At 42.8% G+C, this 20,685-nt stretch overlaps 4 protein-coding genes across 5 annotated transcripts in view; 2 read left to right on the plus strand and 2 right to left on the minus strand.

The window, feature by feature from the left end:
• Positions 1-20,685, minus strand: part of LOC126563457 (uncharacterized) — a 420,587-nt gene that overhangs the window by 210,442 nt on the left and 189,460 nt on the right. The window lies entirely within an intron of this gene.
• Positions 1-20,685, minus strand: part of LOC126561112 (gamma-soluble NSF attachment protein) — a 487,575-nt gene that overhangs the window by 176,371 nt on the left and 290,519 nt on the right. The gene's annotated exons all lie outside the window — the stretch shown is intronic.
• The window catches only part of LOC126565954 (EEF1A lysine methyltransferase 2), a 176,464-nt gene that overhangs the window by 107,370 nt on the left and 48,409 nt on the right, over positions 1-20,685 (plus strand). The window lies entirely within an intron of this gene.
• LOC126561497 (nuclear hormone receptor FTZ-F1-like) overlaps positions 1-20,685 on the plus strand; it is a 102,555-nt gene that overhangs the window by 70,957 nt on the left and 10,913 nt on the right. The window lies entirely within an intron of this gene.

Raw genomic sequence — 20,685 nt, forward strand, 5'->3', positions numbered from 1 at the left:
GTTCACAATGATAGCAAGAAAGAGATTAACATTTACTTCCGAGTTTTTTTTCCCGGTTCTGTCCGGTTGTTTGTGTTTAGCCTTGAGCACAAAGATTTTGGAAAATTTTCGATATGTTGTTGTTAATTAAGCAGATGAGTAGTTTGTGGGTTGGATAGGAAAACAAAGAGTTGAACTCTGAGTCATTTTTCCTTAAGAATTTTTGTTAAATTCGAACAACTTTTATGACGCTTTTTAAAACCTTTTTCAAGACGTTGTACTAACAAATTGAAGTTATAATTTATTATGTACTACGTTGCCTTAGATACGCCACTGGAGGGCAATTTCGTAAAGCTGTGTTTACCACACTACGCCACCGTTCTAGAAGGTTTGGGAGATGGGAGATAATTTCTTCAAGTTGCTTGTGTTTCACGGCTCGTTCTTGTACTTCTGCTAGAATGAAGAATGGAGTTTGTGCGGTTGATTTCACCAACACATTGCAAGCGCCACTGAAACAATCCGTTGTGTGTCGTTAAGAATTGAATTGATCCGCTCTTGCAGCAGATAAAACAAACTGAACCAAGTAACAAATGATTTAAAACAAATTTTTACTTTCTTCAGTTCATGACAGCTTGTTGTACAGGTCTTATTGATTTACATATAACGCAAAAAGTAGCCTAAAAATACATATTTTTCGTACAGTTTCCATCCCTTAAAAACGTATTCATCATACCCGTTTTCACAAACAAAAATAGATTATAACCCTACGCTTGCCAAAAACTGACACGCACTGTACAGTTTTGCTCGGTCCGCTTGGCCTCCCTCCCGTCCCCAAAAACATGATTCTGCTGCCATTTCGTTCTCAATTCAAACAAACGTCCCCTTAAGAATGCGCCCGTTCTCACTGTGTTACAGACGCTAGCTGTAGTTGTATTGGAATGATTTGTTTTTTTTTGAGAGGAGAGGTGTGTACAAGAGACCTCAAATGCATCAGAATATGCACCGTTATGGAGCCATTTAAAACGAGAGAGAGAGAAAGAGCGAAAGAGAGTGAGGGAGAGAAGAATTGCCCGATGTAAAGAGTGCTTTTGCGAAAAAGGATATCTCGTTTTTAGGGGTGAGTGAGTACTGAACAAACCAGCAGCAGCAGTAGTTGTGTGAGTGACCTAGATTCGCTTCTGACCTCATCCATCCAACTCCTTCCAACCGTGTTGGCCCCAACCATCCACAACATTCCGGCAATTGTGGCGTGTGGAGAAGGGTGGGAGTGAGGCTTGTAGATTTTATGAACTCGTTTTCTTTAGGTGAACTCGTTTATTCTCGCTCACAAGTACAGCTCGTCGTACGACAACGTCAGAAGCGAAGATTATAAAAATTAGTGTGTTTCAGTGTGTTTTTGCCATTCCTTTTCGTTTTGATATCCTTGATGGAAAGCTCCTTCAAACAGGGGAGCGAAAGAATGAGTCTGTCTTACCCCTTAACAACACTGAGCATAACTTCGAACTTTCGGCTACAATTGCTGCCTGGTAAATGTACAAATCAAAATGAAAAATTTGGCACGCAACAGGTTCTCCAACACCCCTATTTAAATACTGCATCCCCACTGCAGGACCACTCATAATGCACCACATTTTCGTACCACGGTGTGTTGGTGGGTGTGTTTCGTCTGCAAACGCGGGAAAGAATTTTAATTGCCTTTTCATCAAATCCATCACGTGTCGCGGCGTATCCAAGGTAGGTTGTCCATCCGCCAGCTGACAGTCGTGTTGCTTTTGGAAGACGGACAAACGAAATCAAGCGAGGGACTTTGAATGGGGGGGAGGGGAGGGTTGCCAACAGTGGTAGCTGGGTTGGAAACAGCAGCATTGTATTGCCACAGCTCCAAATGAAGGGTTCATATTGTCATGCCAGTCACGGGACAGCATTGACGCTCTTGATATGCCGTTATGCGGTGACATAACGCCTCACACATTTTGCCTTCGACGCACAACGCCAACAGCCAAATGAAGGCAAAAATAAATCGAAAAAAACAGTAAAAAATTAAAATAAAAAGAAGTAGATTGAAGGAAACATGCAAAAGCAGAAGCTGAGAAACTGTGAGGACAGAAGGGTAATTTAAAATTGAAGCTTCAACGGTAAAACACGAAAAATTCAAACAGTGAATCATAACATAAATAATACCAATCAAATCTCTCTCATCACACACACACAAAAAAGGACGAAAAAAAGGAGAAAAAATGACACGTAAAGGGCACCGTCCAAAACTAGCGCAAAGCCGGCCGTCCCCGTTCGAGACGACAATGCGCATGACGTCGATGCAAACGCCGTGCTGTGTGTGGCGCGCATCGCGTAGGTGCTGCGCGCGACTTGTAAAGCGAATCGCTTCACATTGCCGAGGTTTACTTCACGCTGCAACGCTACCAACACACGCAAAGCAACACACTTTCGATTTCGTTTCATTGCAATCGGGCCACCACCACCATCAACCGCCTGTGAGGAGGGGGCGAGCATGAGAGTGGGAGGGAAGGAAGGAAGGAAGGAAGGAAGGAAGGAAGGAAGGAGGAAGGTGGTGGTGATTGGGAGGGATGTAACAAAAAAAAAAGGTTGCAATTACCGCGTGGGATTGATAGGAGCATGTTGTTGTGTGTTTGTTTACTGTTTTGCCTTTTCCCTCATGTGGTGTTGTCTCCGATTGGAGGATGATTTGTTTGTTTATTTTGCTTACAGCAAATCGGTTTACAACAAGCTATTTTATTTTACAATTTTGTTTGTAATAAAAAGTAAAACAGTAAATCATAAAAATTTGTGACAAAATACTGAAAGTTTTTAGTAAAACAAAGTGACTTATTTTATGAGAAAAATATGAACCACAAACGTTCCATCACATCATTCCATTTGAGCAGTTAAAAGCAGCCAATTTTCTGTGCGCGTTCATGCTTGCGAGGATGGTGGCTGTAAGTAGGTCATGTATTTTAATCCTTTTTTTTTTTTTAATTAAGCCGACTATGACGCCATTTAAACCAGTGAGATGAGCCAGCCCTTGATCGAAGCCCGGTTACTCACGGTTTTCTCACGGCGCGGCGCTGCTCACCAGCGCCTAGTTTATGACAAGTCCTGACAGCAAGGTTCAGCAAACAGCCCAACGAATGGCATCCTTTTCTCGTGTTTTGAAGATGCATTTCATCATTATCGAGGCATCACCATCATCCAAGTGCTGGTCGGTAGGTTGGGGATTGCAATTACTCACCCTCTCGCTTGCACATGATGAAATCTCACTGCTCACCTCGCACCGTACAACCGACCGCGACCGCGATGAGGTAATGCTCATGTCGCTCTCACTCTCGTTTGGAACCACCGACGGCGGATGGTGCTGGTTAATGGGGTGGGTGGGTTAGATGGGGTCGGTACGGTGTTTCCTCACTTTCCTCATGGAAGTGCAACAGAACCGGTTGCTTTTTACGGCCACCGCAACGTCGGTGGTGAATGGAACGCGCCTGTGAGGCACACTGTGGCACGTGATGAGCAAAAGAGAGAGAGAAAGAGAGCGAGAGTCAGTTTTTTTCTTCGTGAGAGAGGGATGATGGGGGTGTTTGGTGTTGGGGTGGACCTCCTAAAAAAGCTCGCACACTCGTAAACGAAGCAGAAAACGAAACGTACCCCATTTCGCTGTGTGCGTGTCCGTTTTGTTGTGTTGTGTTGTGTTGTTCGCGCCGTATTTCGCTTTCAAAGTTATGCATTGATTAATCGTGACGGCGCGCAAGTAGGTCATGCGAGAGCGAGACACGCTTTTAAAGCCCTCCGCTACTACACCTTCGCCCTTCCCTTTCCAGCGGCACACAGTCGGTGCCCGCCAAACTGGCATGATTGTGAACGGAAGGAACAAGCACAGAGTGAGATGACGCTCAGCTCTTCTTTCTCGATCGTTCTCCTTTTAAAAAAACCCCTTCTCTGCGGGGTTGCCTTTTTGTGTGTGGAGGAATTATTCTCCCCATTGGCCCAACATCTCCAACCCCACCTACCGCTGGGGGGGGGTGGGTTTGGCACACAAGCGAAATAATAATAAATGCACAAAACACAGCGCAAAACTGCACGCCAAAGTGCAAAAACTCACCTCCACCACCAACCCCGAAACGATAGTGGCAGACTCGGTGTGAAGTTCACTATCTTGAGTTTCGCTTCGGTTTTTTGATTATTTTGGCTTCCACCGCAACACACCCGACGCCCAAAGAGGCGACTGCGAATGATTGTCAAGACAGTGACGGGTTTGCCCGTACTGCAACGGTGCAGTGTGTAATGGCGCACGGGCATGTTGAATGTTTTTGTTTGGGTTTTTGTTGTTTCTTTTGTTAAACGTAAATATTACGTCAGTTAGAGAGAAACATTGTTTTTAAATGGTTATGTTTGCTGTTTGTTTTTATATTTTCTTTAGTGTGTAGTCTGATTTTGGTTTCTTTTGCTGTGTTTTATATTTTCATCATTATTTTTTAAGTTTTTTCTTAAATTTAAACCTTTTTTTTCATGAAGTCTTCTATCTTTAAAATTCAACACAAATTTTATTTGAAAGACTTTACGCATTTTTGTAGATAAAATTATTTTTGCAAATACTGTCTTGAAACTATTTTAAATTAAAAGCTTACCAAACAAACTTCAACCAACACCGACATAAGTTTGACACACAAATTGAACCGTTCATTTTGTTTTTAGTGGGTGGTATACCTTTCGGATCCTTTGTGCTGGTCACGCACGTTCAACATGTCAATCAAAAGCCGTCACCTTCGAGTGCAACCTCACCGTAGAATGCTGTACCAATTTAAAGGTGTTAAATCGAACCTTACACATGTGCAATGTAATGTTCACCAGATTGGAAAATTTACATCCTCTACATATCGACAGAAGAAAACTGAAAGTTTCCGTGGTACAAGTAAATTAAACTGACTGGTGCCGTGACCAGGATCCGATCGTTCGTGCACTGCTCATTGAACGCTTCGCCGTTGCGAAAGTCTTTTAATGCAAAGAATTTGATTTTGGAAAAAAAACGAATTAATCGATTTCTTCTTGCGTGTATTGCGTTACGTTAAATTAACGAAGAAGTTGAATAACAATACCATTTTAATTGTGTCTAAGGTTTCTAATGCTGTCTACAACCTTGCCGCAGCTTTACACTGAAGAATCTTCTCGATTCCTTGCCTTCTAGTACAGGGTCTAGGAGCTAGTACATCTAAACTTACAATGTTTTCTACCTCATTGCGAGTACTAATATTGTACCTAAACCATAACTAAAGCAAGATGGCCGTACAAGACAGCAAACAAAAAGCTGGCAAAGAGAGAGAGTGAGTGAAATAGTGAAGATTTTTGTTTGTTACCGCAGCAATAACTCAACCACACACAGGCCCACATTGTTGGCGCCTTCTGCTTCTGCAAACGCCCGCTAACCACAACGGTGGGAGCCCTCGTACGCTTGCCTCTTCTCGCACACCGTTGCTCTAGGAAGGAAATGAAACCAATGCCGAGTTCTTGCATCTTTCGTCGATTGTTTTGTGGACTACGATGTGTGTGTGTGTGTGCTTGCATCAGCGGATGTCAGAATGTGTTCTTTGGCTACTGTGCAATTCCGCATGTACACACACGGACGCCTACGAAAACGCACACCACTTCCTATTCCTTCCGTTGGGTGGTTCCGATTGGGAAAAACTGCTTGTTGTATGCGTAAAAGGTTCTTGCGTTCTTGACGAAATCGGAACAAAATTGATTGCGTCTGTGGGTGGATGTGTGTGTGTGTTTTGTGAAGCAAAATTTGCCCAATCCGATATGGAGCCGATGGAAACTGCATCGCCTTGTCAATTGCAATAGCGATCGGCGTTCGGTGTGTTTGTTGGGCATGTCGAGCAGAACGGTATGCCCGAGATGTTTTTTGTTTTGCTTTCGATCGGAAACACGTGGTGCAATGGAATGGAAAAAAAACGCAAGAGAGTGGAAATACGGTAGGGTATGATGAAAGCAGCGGAAACTATTTGTATCATTGGGTTTCTTTTTCATTTTTTTCTTTTGATAGAGGGCGATCGTTTTGAAGCAAAAATTGGCCCCAAAGAGTCATTATTGAATGCAACATTTCGCTCTCAGATTATACTTGGCCTGAAGGTAGTCAATTTTATATTTGAAGTCAACTCCCAACTCAAAAAACTATTGAGTTGTTAAAATAATGTTATCAACATTTAATACAAATGAAGCTGATATTAAGAAAACAGTTAAGGAATTTGATTTTTATTCAGATTGAATTTGAATAGAAGCGGAAAATGTATGTTTCCAAAATGTAAAAAATAGTTTAAACTTACGATTTTATTCTACAATTAATAGCTTCTAGCAGAAGATTAAAAGGACCCCCTCAACATAAAGGACAAATTATTAAAATTTTAATCGTAATCAAATAATCATAAACATCATCAACAATGCACGATGTGTTTGAATTATCATAACTGTCTGCAATTACAAAATTGCTCTATCGCTCTCTTTCTCTAGCTCTATGTTGTGATGATGTGATGTTGTCCATGTTGCTTGCTTCTTTATCTCTCTCTCCAATCGAGACAAATCGGTCCGCTCGACCGATCGATCGACACGGGAACAAGTGGCAAAAACAAATGCACCCTGTCATAGGTGGCAGAAATCGGTGACACGATCACGATGCACACACACACACACCCCGATGTTTGCTGAACCCGCTGCTGCGACTCTGTTGCATTTAACCGGTCGCATGCGCTTGCATCGCTGCATTAAGTAGGGGAAAACAGAATCCGCGCTGTAGCAGCACTGTGGCTGGAATGTCAATCCGGTCTTTAAAGGGAAAATGCCTTCGACCACGATTCCCAACCAATACGTGTAAAAAGTGCCTCTCGGTATGATCATTTCGAGATCCATTTGCAGGCGTTCGTTCTTTAGCGATCGAGGTACGGTCGATCGATCGAGCTTGCTCGTGTGTGTGTGTGTGTGATTTCTTAAAAATTTCCACCCTTTTCTGTTTGCATTAGACCAATGTTATTGCGGTTTGCAAAAACCCCAAAACAACAACCGCACTTTTTTGTGTGTTCTGCATCGGATTTACTGCCCTGTGCCTTCCTTTTTTCCGTCCACCGGCGCAGCATTGCATCCGGAATGGATCCGTGCAGCTTGCAGTTGCAAACACGGTGGTGGTGGTGGCGTTTGGTTGGCTGTGCGCATATACTGTTGCAGTGCAACACGTTGCAATTGTGCAATTGTGGCGGCAGCAACACACTTGCCGCGCGCAACCAAACTCGTACGTACTAGCGGGGTGCAGTTCTAGTGTGCAATTGTGTGGCTCTCGTGCTGATGCTTGTACGCATTCGATTGCAAGGAGGGTGGGGATGATGTTAGGAAGGAAGGTGTGTAGTGCAAAGGGGTGTGCTTTTTATGGCCCGTTTTTTCAATTTTCCTACCCCTTGTTGCTCTCTCCTTCTCTCTGTCTCCATCGGGTTTGCTCTTCAAAGCTGTTCTTTTTTGAGGCCACAGAATTTTATGACCATTTCGGGTTACGGTGAAGCAAACAGGGTGCTCCGTGCGGTGGTTTGGTTTTGGAACCGGGCTGTACCGACTGCATTCCGCACCGTGATCCATCGTGATTCGAGCTATCGAAAACGGCGCTTAAGATAACGATGTTTTGCAGAAAATAAAACCCAAACCCTCAAGAAGAAAATGGCGAACTCTCCACAGCTGTTCCCACTGGTGGCTGGCGGTAGTGTTGGCAGTGGGTGCCACCGATGCCGTGGCCAATTGAATTCTTAACGGCTAAGCACGTTGGGAGAATTCTGTCGCGAGGGAACTAGTTGCGAAACTGAGTTGTTGTGGTGTTTTGTGGCATTTTTTGCTTCTCTTGTGTCTAATGCAATGTAATGGGGTCACTGTGCTCTCGCCGTGTACTTCGGCTTGGGTGGCGGTAGGCATAATCTTTTTAAAAAATATTTCCATTCTTTAGGGTAGAAAATTCTCAAACGCATACAACCATTTCCACCGAAACGATTGCATCATCGTTACTTTTGCACTCGCGCTTCCACGTGGTTGCAAACTTTCGATCAGAACTCATTAGTGGTTTATTGATTTAACATGAAACCCACTCTCGTTTCTCCTGCGTTCTGCGCCGTGTGGTTCCTTCCCATTTTGTCGGATGCTTTCCCGGTTGTGACCCGCTTTATGCGGTGCACATTTTAATGAGCAGCCAGACTAACCGAACGAAAGCATAAGAACAATATTATGCATCACCTCTGAGAGGGGTGGCTTAAAGAAAAGGTCAGAAAAAATGTAGTTCTCACGTGAGAACTTTTTTTTCTCCTCGACTATTTCTCTTCCATTTCGTGTTATTTCGATAGAGGTCGGAAATGCGCCATGTTGTTTGTTTTCCGTTGTACGATTCGGCTACCTGGTTGGTATCGGTTTTCTGGTGAGAAACACGATTTTAATTATCGCTTTAATGAATGGATAGATGCAAGATGTTTGACCTGAATATTTGTCGAGTTTTGCTGAAGTATCCGGTTTAATGGCGTTGATCGTTGAAGAGCTTTTTTTTTCGTGAAAATGGTAACATTTTTCCGCTGTACTTTGAGCGATCCCCGTGGATTATTTTCGTTCTGCGAAGAAACTTCCTCATTTGAATTATATCCGGAATTTGGTTTTGTAATCTCACCGACGATCTCTTTGGAGCGCAGAAAGTGTTGCCTGAGAAAAAACACCAGGCGACTCCATCGAACAGCGTATAGTTTTGAAATAAAACTGAAAAATCTATTTAAACAAATTAGCATCCAATTGAAACAGAAACCAAGTGTTTTTTTTTTAAATTCTTAAAATGCTTCTCTTCAAATCCCTTTGAAAGAAAAAAAAAAATTTAAGTCGTGTCCAGTATTAAGTGTTAAATAACAGCTTTTGATACACAATTGTTTGCTGAAAGCCAAAAATAAGAAAACTAATGATGCATAGCACAATCTAAATTAAGTTAAGTTCTGTTTTACTAGAAAAGATTCCTTTTTTTATCTTGAAAGGAGATGAAACAGAGTAACAGAGTCTAAATCTACCTGACAACGTTTCCTTTCTGCTCAAAGTAGAGTCAAAAAATGGGGCGAAAATGGCTAGTTCATCTTGTGCAGTACTTGAACTCGTTAGTCAACGCATGTCACTCCATTCACTCATCATCCATCCAATGGCTTCAGGACGCATTACGCGGGCTATCATTACGTCGTATAGTTTCAAATTCGAAGCACACTAATGATGGTTTATTATTTTCCCATTCTTTCTCTCTTTCTTGTTCCAGGTATGTACACTCGCATACCCTGTAGAGTAGTACGGTTTGATGGTTGGTGATTAGTGATTATTATATTTTTACTTCGGAAACCCTCCAAACTTCCGGTATGAAATACGCCTTCCTTTGTTTGTTCTTGTGACCGTGTAGAGAGCGGAGCGCTGTGCATCGGATTCATCGATCAGCCTTGCAATTTCACCGTTGACTCATCCTGGAAGAGATGGTCGTCAACGGACAGCAGACAGTAAAGAATGCACCCATTTGCAGTGCCAGACAAGCTAACCTCCATGTGTTTTTTTTTTTCTTCCTTCGTGGCAATGAGGTCGCATTCGTCGCGTCTGCACCCGTACCGGTTTGATTCGGCTGCAGTACGAAACGATGACGCGGCTTCGCGTCCCAGATTGTGGTCTACTTGTTGCTCCCGTTTTCGTACGTAAGCGACGCGTCCCGTCATCCGTCGTTTGGGGAAGGGAATGTGACGTGATCTTTCTTCCCTCGGGAGCATTCGGGCGTTCTAGTATGTGTGTGTGTGTGCGCGCGTCGGTATGGTGCTCCCATTTCTAGGACACACATCCATAGCATATACCGCACAATGCGACCTTGACCTACTGTTTGCTTGGCGTCTGTGTGTAGGATGGTGTGCTCTTTTTAAATATTAGATTAACGCAAGCGAAAAAAATAAAAACAAACGTCTCTCGAGCACCCCGAAAATGTGACTGTCTGTGGTGGTGGTCTTCTTCCTTATCTGTTGTGCGATAGCCTGCACTCACACTAGCAATTGACAAGTGACGAGCGGCGAAGACGTTCCACGGCGGAGACATTAGCAATGCTGCAGGGGAATATTTCTTTTTATAGCACAAATTGAAGCGAATTTTTGGGGCATTTGTTATAAGTTTTGTGCAGCAGACGATCAAGAAAGGTTTCCATTTTGAGGGTGTTTAAAAGAGCCTGAGTACTGCATCACTTGCCCATCGGTCGGGTTGATTAGAACTGTCTAGAAAACCCCTGGCACTGGTGGGCATCCCCTTTCTTTTCCACCCCTTAAAACTCGTCCCATCATGAGCGGAGGGCGTGAGAACACTACAGCTCCTACAAGAAATCTAGAGCACCCGCAAAGTACAAATATGCGCGAATGCCCCATTCATTTTCTGGCCGGATCCCGTGATTTGGCCCCGTTCTTACGGCCCCGGGGTTTGTTGTATGTGCTGACTAGATTTTGTTTACATTGCGTAGCGTTATTAGGTGATAAGATTAGCGTTTGTGCCAGTTTTGCGCGTTTGCGTTCCCTCGGTGAGTTCAGCGTGTCTGTGTGTGTGTGTGTGTGTGTGTGTATCGTAAAGGGTCTGTTTTTTTTTTGCTTTTCAATTTTGTCTACACTACACTGTGCGCCATCGAGGAGCCATGGATTGGGCTTGTTTATTTGCGCCAACCCGTGTGTATGTTTTGTGTTGTTGTTTCGATTTGTGAACAAATGCTACTGTCGGTAGACGGGAGGACGGGTGAGAAGTGGTCGTTTTTGGGAGGTGTTGTTGTTTTTGTTGTACAGCTTTTTTTTTTCTTTACTGGTTTCACGTAATTTTCCATAGATCAGTTCAGTGAAGATATGCGTGACAAGTAAACACGCGCCGAAGCGTGTTTCAGCGAATCGGTTTGTTATCGTTCACCTGTGAGAATTATAGTGCGTATTAATTATTTAATTTACGACCGGATCCTGGTTCGTTCGAAATGAGTGATTTAGCTGCATAATCCTACAAACTACTGGGCTGCTCCATCTACTTGTACACTTAAAATTTTATTTTATTTATACGGTGTTTGGTTTTTTGTTTTTTTTTTTTGAATTTATAAATTATTCATCTCCTTCTTGGATGACACTAGCCTGGACCTACTTTCAAGAATATTAGAATTGCATCACTCATCTCCCCAAAAGCCGACTGGTGGCACTGAAAAATTCCATTTCACTCTTCGCGCGAAAACATTTTCACTTGTGACTTTCCGCTTCATCTCGTCGAGAATGTGCAAGCATTAGCGATGCGGTGAGGTGTGAAATATGTGTGTTTGTATGCAAGTGTTTTGCTCACAATCGCACACGTCTTGAGCAATAATAATTGACAGCTCAGCAGCTCTTTAGTAACCGCTGCATTACCGGATCGTGTTCGATCTTTGTGCGAACATTGTACAATATTTAACATAAAGATGATGATGGTTGGTGCAGTTGCGTACCGAAAGTGCAACACACGCGGAAACGGTGCCAAGCTTCCCTTTTTCATAAGCTGAGCCCTATGTCGATGCCTTTTTAATGAGCGTCGAAAGACGGCAGTCATCGTTCGCAAAAAGTCGCAAACGGGTGCAAAGTAACGCTTCACACAGCACGCGTTGCTCAATGCGATTCGACGGGGGTTGATGGATGCAAAGAAGAAGGAGGTCTTTTGGGCAGGTTGAGAAGAAGATCAGCCGTGCGTGAGCTAGTGTGTATGTGTCACCTTCAAGAGTGTTTGTCGGTGGCTGATGGATTGCCGTTTTGCAACTGCATGTTTGTGCTCCATTGCATATGTTTGCTTTGCTTCCGATCGTCGATCGCGGCTTAAGCATGCGCAGGTATGCCTAGAGAGCTCTGCTTTTGTTCATTAGATGTCTTAGGAAACTTTCTTGCGGATAGGCAGGATAGCTTCAAAAAGTTGTTACAAGTTGCTTGTTACAAGTTCATCTTTAAACTAAAAAAAAAAAAAATTGAGCATTTCTATGTCCCTCTTTACCCCAAAACATTGCACCGAAAGCCCCCGTTTCGTATTGTTTGTTGATTCAGTAAACGGTGCCATCGTAATCGGCAAACGGTCACGTTCGGTGACGGTGTGTGTCATTTGCTAATGACATTAGCGAACCCAACGGTGAGAGCTGTCATTTTGGAAGGGCGCGAAACAAGTGAGTGAGTGCGTGTATGTGTTAGTGTGGATGGTGTGGGCCAGTAGCAATTTAAAAAATGGCGGTGGTGATGGTGGCCTCCCCTCCCCGCACGATGTTCATCCGATTACATAAGACGTACGTTTTGTTTGACTTTGAAGTCTCCCCGTCAAACTCTGGCGTTTGCACAGTTTTCCAGCTGCACAGTTCTTCTTTTTCTGAATTTTAGTACACGCTCAACGTTGCTCGATCGATCTTGCTCAACGGTTTTTCGGACAATCGCTCCCGGTGAGGCCAAATTAATCTAGACATTTCTCATCACCTCGAAAGCTCATCATCATTACCGACAGCATCGATCGATCGATCAATACCGACTGCAGAGACTGCAGACGGCAATTCGATGTTGTTTGATCGGCAAATTGGGAAATTGTCTAGCTCGATCGCCCTCTCTGGTTCAAGTTTTCCTCGCCGTAGCTTTTCTTTAGCCCGATCTCGGGTCAGCCAATTGGCATTGGAAGCGCACTCGATTAACGTGATCTCTCCGGAGGTGGTGAAGAAATTATTCACGCACGACTCCGCAAGGGGTCGGAATTAGTCGAATCAAACGTCGTGCGGATCATCGACCAACACATACACACACTGTGTTTTCGGAGTAGCGATCATGATTGGCGCAATGCTAAGAAAGCGATTCGAAATGGCAGTTTGGCAACGTTTTTGGTGCATCTTTTTCTTGTTTGTTTGTAAGAAGTATTCTCAATCGTTCGGTGCCATTAAAAATGTTACCCCACCCAGAAGAATCAATAAAAATTCAGATTTCATTATTTGCCTGTCGGGGGCTGTTAGGTGGTTTTGATTGTTGCCAAGAAGTATGAACGTTTGGCAATCATTATTACTATTCTTGTTGCTAGAATAAACCCATACACACACACACTTCTGGCCGTTGGAAGCAATTTCTTCATGATTAAAAGCATTTCAACGACAAAAGGCTCAAGTTTTGAAACACACAATTAATACAAACGCTCGCAAAGCGCGTTTGCGTGTCCATCATCCTAGAAACACCCTGGCCTGGGATGGAAAATATCATGCCGATAATAATGATTGTGCTGCCGTCGTGAATGGAAGCGTGATGAGTAAGACGGTTCGACCGTTTGCTACAACCATGGATCGTAGCATAAGCCTCGGTGGGAGGGTGGGATGAATGTGACCGACTGCCATTGGGGTTGTACGATAGACGGAGCAACACTGCGTTAGTAGGGGGAGGGTTTGGGTGAGAAACAACACAAACAAATGTAACAAACGAAAAAAACGAAAACCACAAACAACAAGAGGTAAAAACAAAACTAGAGAAGAAAAAAATGACTACAGACGGGGTATTGATTTCAGCCACCTTGACCCAAATTCGGCGCATGGTTTGCGTGTGGCTTTCATTAGGAGCTTCGAGTGGCGATTGGTTTCGATGCATGCATGTGTTGTGAATTTCTTGATCGTTTGACTTTTCATTTCTTCAGTTTGATTAGACAGAAGATGTGATGAAACGGCTTTAGTGATTATTTAAAGGTTTTTCAAGCGATAAAATACTTTAATATCACAGAAATCGTTAAATGCTTGATGCTTTGACTCATAAAGAAATATTTGACATTCATTTAGTTATGCTCAACCTGTTGCATCGTTGCCGTTTTTTATATGCACCTTTTCTCTATTGCGTCAGAAGTGCAAGTGCAGCCCACAAGTGCATTTGGCGACATTGAAAAGGAAAGGTTTTCCTCTAGGAACTAGTAACTCCGACATGTTTTGCACAAAAGGGGAGAAAAAAGGCTTGTAAAATTATGTCTCCTCCACCACAACCATTACTTCCATCGCTCACAAGTTGTCCCCATACATGAGCTCTTTCTCTCTCCCTCTCTCTATCACACTAGTTCCACGATGGCTAAACTTGCGTGCGTTTGTTTGTGTCAATGGTAGTAAAGCGCAAAACCGCGTTCCACGATCTTGTCGAACTTTCCACCACCCTTCGTTGAACCAGCCGGGGTGTGCAGTCAATGTGACTATGTCGCCAATGGGAATTGCGAAACATAATCCGTCATATTGAGCTGTTTGTGGATACACGGGAAGGAGCCGCGCCGAGAGGAAGAGATAGTGGACAAGCGAAAGGTTGGTCTGGTTGGTCGGGAACTTGGTTCATGATCAAGATGCTGCAGACATGCGATTGCATGTGGTGGATACTGGCAACTAAATAAATAACATGTGTTCATAAAATAAGCATTACTACAGGGCAGAGTGATGCGTATTAGGAAATGAGGATTGCTTAACTGTCTGGCTTATCGTAAGTGATGCATTTGGTTCTTTTTAAATGAAAAATATATTGCCATATTCTTAAAATTAAAGAAGGCTTATTCAATAAACCTTTAAATTATTAAATTTAAGTATTTTTTACGCTTCACAGTACTGTTAATATCTCGTTACAGTAATTTTATATTTTGCAATTGTCGTTCGAAATTTTCATTTGATTTTTACATATTTGTTTATTAATGATGAATTGTTTGTGTATTATTTTGTTTATGTAAAAGCATAATAATTGCTATACCATTGGATTCGTTTAGAAATGAAACACGTCTTCTGTTGGAAAAATCATATCCATTTTATTCTTTTCTTTGCCTTCAACAAGTTTATTGAATGGATTCTATAATAACCTGAAACCACGTTTCTTATTTAAAAAAATTCTTGTAAAGGAATAATCCCTCCATCAATCTTTTATTACCTTTTTTATTTTGAATTCCTTGAAACACAATACTAATAAGTATTTAGTTACCAAAAGTTTTCCATATGGTTTCTCTTCAAACATTTACCTTATGGCACGATAAAGGAATCCTTAATCTCATTTGCTTCGCAACTACTCCTTACCCACTCGCTATGAGGTTCTAATAACGTACTCTACCATCATCGTTCGAAATAAATAACACCTAATTATATTTCCTTTCCCCGGAGTAAGATCGCACTTCCGATGCGCGTTGGTTTAGCCACAGCAGCTTCCAGCGTCGCGATGAAGCGCGAGAAACTTCCCTCAAGACATCCCTGCATTCGATTGCAAAGAAAAGAAGAAGGAAAAAAAAACCTCCAATCCCACCAGCCACCCCCAAGACCAACCAACTAGCCGCCTTGACATTGGCCCAGATGCCCCCCCCCCCCCCCCCCAGATACACCAAAGGGGCCACGCAATTTCTCTTCTATTACCGTTACACCAGCCGGCACCGTAATAGTCCCAGTGCGCGACTGCCCGCGACACCACCATTTTCACCCGGCGGAGGGAAAATCGTGACGCGCTGGAGTAAGCGCAACTCCCGTCCTCAACGCCGACAGTTTGACATTGGACTCTTTTCATGTTTCGCTTCTCTATATGGCGTGCGATGCAGTGGGAACTGGGTGTAAAATGCTGGAGCGGCGTGCCGGTGTGTATGAAGTAATAGAGTTAACTATTAATCATCGTTAGTTTTCCTTTTCGCCGGTTTCGCTTTTCGTTGCTCTTTCTCGCTGTGTGTGGTGTGGTCGTATGGTGTGACGGGCGAGTTAGAGAGAGTTTGGTGGGAAGATCTTTCTCTCTATGGCAGTGCTCTCGTGCCTCGTCTCTTTTACCCAGGGGATGACTTGGTCTAGCTCTAGGCCACCGGTGAAAGGGAAGGATGGTAATGAAAGTGAAAATTCCTCCACTATTATGCAGTTGGCTGGTGTGGTGGTCTGGGCCAGATTGCAGCTGTGCAGAGCTGTTGCAGTGTAACTGCAAGCGTAACCTTGTGCTCTATTTTAGCGGTCGGATTATATCATCGTTTAGATTCGCTGTCTTGATGATTAATTTGATTTAGAATTAAAAAGAAGATATTTGCATACATTGTTTTTCCTGTATAATTTATTCCGTCGAGCTTCTTTTTTGTTGCTGTTTGAATGCAATTATGCACAATTTATGCATTTCCATTAGCAGCACACAGCAGCGGCGGTGGATTAAATGCTCTCGCGTGTGCAACACTTTATGCCTCGCTCAATTCCATAACAAATGTTTATGCTTGCGGTTCCACTATTAACTGCTGGTGCCTTTAATGATTGCTCTTACTCCATTAGCGTTGTCGTCTAAAACCTAATGCAAGTGGTGCATTCGATCGAATGGGGTTAACATATCGCACACACTCCGTTCTCCGGTGCTCCATTACTTGGCACTGCAATTCATCCGCGAGCAAATCAATTTGGTACCCACCCTGAAAGATCATTGTCGAGCAGCCACTTCCACTCGGGGCGTAAAATAATGGTCCTTAAAGGGTTTTCTTGTGTTAAATTGTAAGTGTGTTGTTGTCTAAAACATTGCGAAAGATTGGATTGGAAATAAGTTGGTTGGTTGGCTTTGGACTTTCTTATTCCAGTTAAAGATTTAATTTTCGGATTTTTTAACCTGTTTCTTCATGGAACTTAAAGAAGAAAAAAATGAAAATAATAAAAACTAGGATTATAATAAATCGTAAACCAACAACGATTATTGACTCTTCGCAATTATGTTCATAAAAAGGAAATAGCAGCCAAACTGGTTCAGAATGTGACAAATGCTCAATCTATAGCTACAATTGTTTTATTGAAGTGGACAGTGCTGCTAGACATCTGTTAATTAGAATTTCTTGAAGTTCTACCAAGGTTTAAATAAGCACGCACTTGTTACTTGAGCTGGTAAACTCCGCCCTTTTGTCCCAGCCATGCCTGTCCGAGTGACTTACATTTTCCGTACTAAATCGTCACGTATGTTTTGGGTGTAATTTATTTAAGCTTCGCCGCAACAAACGAAACCTCACTCTCTCGGGTGAGAAACACTCCAAACACTGGACACCTTTTGCGAGACGCATACGGTTTGCGATCATTTCGGTTTGTTGCGGGTTGAGATGGCGATTTTTTTTTTTGAGACCACGACGCTGTGGGCTAATTCAATTACGCGGTTACAGCATACCGGGTGAGGTTTTAATATGACGCTAGGGGAGCCGGTTGTTAAGATTTAAAGGCATGGGAGAGGCATGGAACCCGTTGGGAACCGTTGGGTTGGACCCAAAACAATTGCAAGAGTGTTGTGTTACCCTCAATGGTGGTCATTGTTTACTGGGCGACTGGGTCATATTTAATACAAGCATCGTGGTGCAGTTTTTGTTGTCTTCTCCCCCTCTCTGTAGCTCACTCCGGCTTGGGTGTGGGTCATTTTGTGCTCTCGGCTCATAAACAATAACTGTCCACCGGGAGTTGGCAGCCAAAACATGTGCGACGTGTACTTGCGCCTTGTAAAAGCCGAATGACGAAAAGCTGCATTCTCTCCAAAGCGTACAAACGAATTGAGCAGAATGAATTACAATTGCTTGCAAAATAGCAAATTGTAGCAAAATTAGCTATTCTTTCGTTCTCTTTCGCTCGCTCTATGTTTCCTTATTTGCTTCACTTTTGATGCCTTTTTTGTTGTTAATATATTTCCCATTGCGCTGTTTTATTTTTATCGTGCCCAACATGCACACGAGCGTTCTATTATGACTTCGTATCTTCCAGTTGCATAAGAACTGCACGCAGAAGATAATGGTGCAATTTTGTGGTGCACTTTTTGAATGAATAAAAAAAAATGAGACGAACCGGAAACCTTTCCCCTTCTTTTGCTGCTTCTTATCCCCAAAAATTACTTTCCGTGTGCATGTCTGGCCGTGGAATGATGACGTTTTGGGACGGGTGGGCATCGGAGAAACTTTCTCCACATTTCTCATGTTGCCATCATTTCCTGTTGCACCGGGAGTGTGTGTGTGTGTGTGTGTGTGTGTGTGTGTGTGTGTGTGTGTGTGTGCGTTTTGGGGCGCAGAAAAATTGGGAAGGCAAAATTAGCACGCGCTGAACCGAAACGCAAAACAAACCGACCAAAACCTGAAGCGAAAAAAGAAACAATAACAAAAATGCATCAGATCACCCTCTCCAATCGTGCTGGCTGCTGGAAGCTTGTGTTGCTCCAAAACACGCCATCATCGGCGACATTCGCACTTAATGGTGTCTTCCTTATAGACCCTTTTTTTGGATTGTTTTCGGGCGAGTTAAAGCTGTTTCGCATTAACTTTTTTCCGTGGAGGCAGAGTGTTGCATGTGCAACAAGTACGGCACTTCACGTGCAGTGTGGCGATCCGTCCATCGTTCCAGGCTGGTAACCACCCACCCGATTGGTTCCTGTGCTGGGCGGCTTTTTGGGGTTGGATGCGGCACACAAGATCATCCATCCCTGACGCACATCACCGGTGTGGTGTCTGATGGAAGTGGTTTAAATTTTTGTTTTTTTGTTTTCGGGTGAAATATTTCTGCAGCATAAAATTTAATGATTGCAAAACCCGTTACATGCTGCCGCACGGATGTTCGCCACGGTTGACGGCACAACTGGGCCACAAACAAAGAATGCATCGCAAAAGGATTCTTCGGTGTCGAAAACAGCCGGAATGTGGGAAGTGAGCAAATTTGAAAATCGCTCATCGTGGAACGTGGCATTGCATCGGGGATGTGGAAAATAATTATAAGCTTGGAACAGCAAATGCAGAAACTGTGTCACGTGTCGAAGGAAATCTATCATATGCATCAAGCTTAAGTTTATAGATAAGCACTGTGTTTTAGTGACTTTTTTCGTATTAATTTGATTAAAAATTATACCAAATTTCATACTAAAGGAGTGTGTTAACCCCATTATAGTCTTGTAATTTTGCAAAAAATGTTTAAATTTTTTTTCTTTAGGCAATCTCAGGACAAAGCAGTAAAAACCACTCCCTTGCTTGCCTGAGAAATCCTCCGGCAAAACTGTCAAGGAGTTAATTAGTAAATAATAAAAATATTTTTAGCGGCTTTTTTTTACTCTTTAATTTTTTCGTTCTTATCTCAAATGTCCTTAGTTTGAATGAAAATTTTGGAAATTATTTGTTTTACCTATTTATTTGAGTATAACTGGCTCTAACTTAATGATTAATTATCAAAATTAAATACTTCAATTACTGCTCTAATCCTTTTTCCTGCTTACGAATAAAAATATGGGTCACATTGGAGAGCTTTTTTGAAACGAAAAAAAAAAACAAAAACTGCTCCCACGGTACAGCAGAAGCAGCAGTAGCAACAAGCATTTGCCTTGCCAAACTTCTTACTTTCGCTCTCATTTGTCCCAAAAGCCACGTGCAAGGTGTACCGGTTGGTTAAGAAATTAGACCAAACCGTCTGCTTTCTTTCGGTCGATTAAATGAATAACAAAGTGGTGTACCGTACATGCCGGTCATTTACAGCAAAGCTAGAAAAAAAAAAATAAGCCGAACAGTAAAGAAAATAAATAAATACACTGACATAGTCACCTTTTTTCTTCTACCAGTGGCATCGGCCATTCTTCCGTGTTTCCGACTTAACTGTCTTTTAACCTTTTCTGATAAACTAAAATAAATAGCAGCAAGGTGACGCATTCGTAACCAACAAGCAGCAAATAAGCAACAAAAAACAGTCTTATAACGGTTTCGATTGGAATGAAAAACTACTTTGTACGGTGATGTTATTAAACACACGTCAAACCATGTTGCTTAAAACGGGTAACGGTTCAAAACGTTAAGCGTAAATACATTAATGTTTACGCTAAAACCAAACAGAACTTGCTGTGCCCGGAAGCAAAATTTTGCGGAAAGAGAGCAAGATCGCCTGGTGGTGCGCCCACCGGAAAAATGTAGCCGTTTTGCAGTGCGACTGTTGCGACGATAACTAGCAGCATGTTTAATGATGGCTAATTGGCAGTTTCGAAATTAATTTCGCCGAGAAGATCCACACACACACACGCGCAAACGCACGAAAAACAGATCATCAGAAATATGATCGGAAACGATGGGCAAGGAAGTCGATTAATGGATCAGACACGCCGATCTCGCACAGCCACGACAGACACGTCAGTGTTGAGGTGTGTTAATTTTTGTCTCGGTGTTTTTTTTTTTGTTTGCTTTCCGTTGCGATATTGTGCGTTTGAGGTGTGTCCTACTTTTTTTTGTTGTTGTCCAGGTCGAACATTCGTTCAGGGTGTCATTAAACAGGCACCTCGCGATCGCGTTAATCACGAACGATGTCGTGGCGTGTCGCGAAACGGCTGCCACTACAAATATTAAGGTGCGCGCGTATATCACCTGCCATTCGCCTGGCCGAAGTTGCGTAATCCAATACGCAACGGAAAAGGACAAAAAGTTCGTTTAGTTGGATAGCTAAAATTTTATTAAAATTACCTATTTGCCAGATTCTTGACGTAGCTAGAAGATGGATAAAATCCCAAACCTTTGTTTTCAGTGTATCCTTATTCGAAATCGTTTAGATACTATCTGCCACCCGTCTAACGGTCCCTGGCGTCCGGATGGCGACAGTCCTTTTTCTTTCTTTTTGTTGTTGTTGCAAAACTGCATCGCGCTTGATCGTGAGAATGGTGGAATCCTTATAATTTGGTGCCAATACACAGGGAGCAAGCA

This window comes from Anopheles maculipalpis, chromosome 3RL (genome assembly GCF_943734695.1).
Source record: "Anopheles maculipalpis chromosome 3RL, idAnoMacuDA_375_x, whole genome shotgun sequence".
NCBI classification, from domain to species: Eukaryota; Metazoa; Arthropoda; class Insecta; order Diptera; family Culicidae; genus Anopheles; species Anopheles maculipalpis.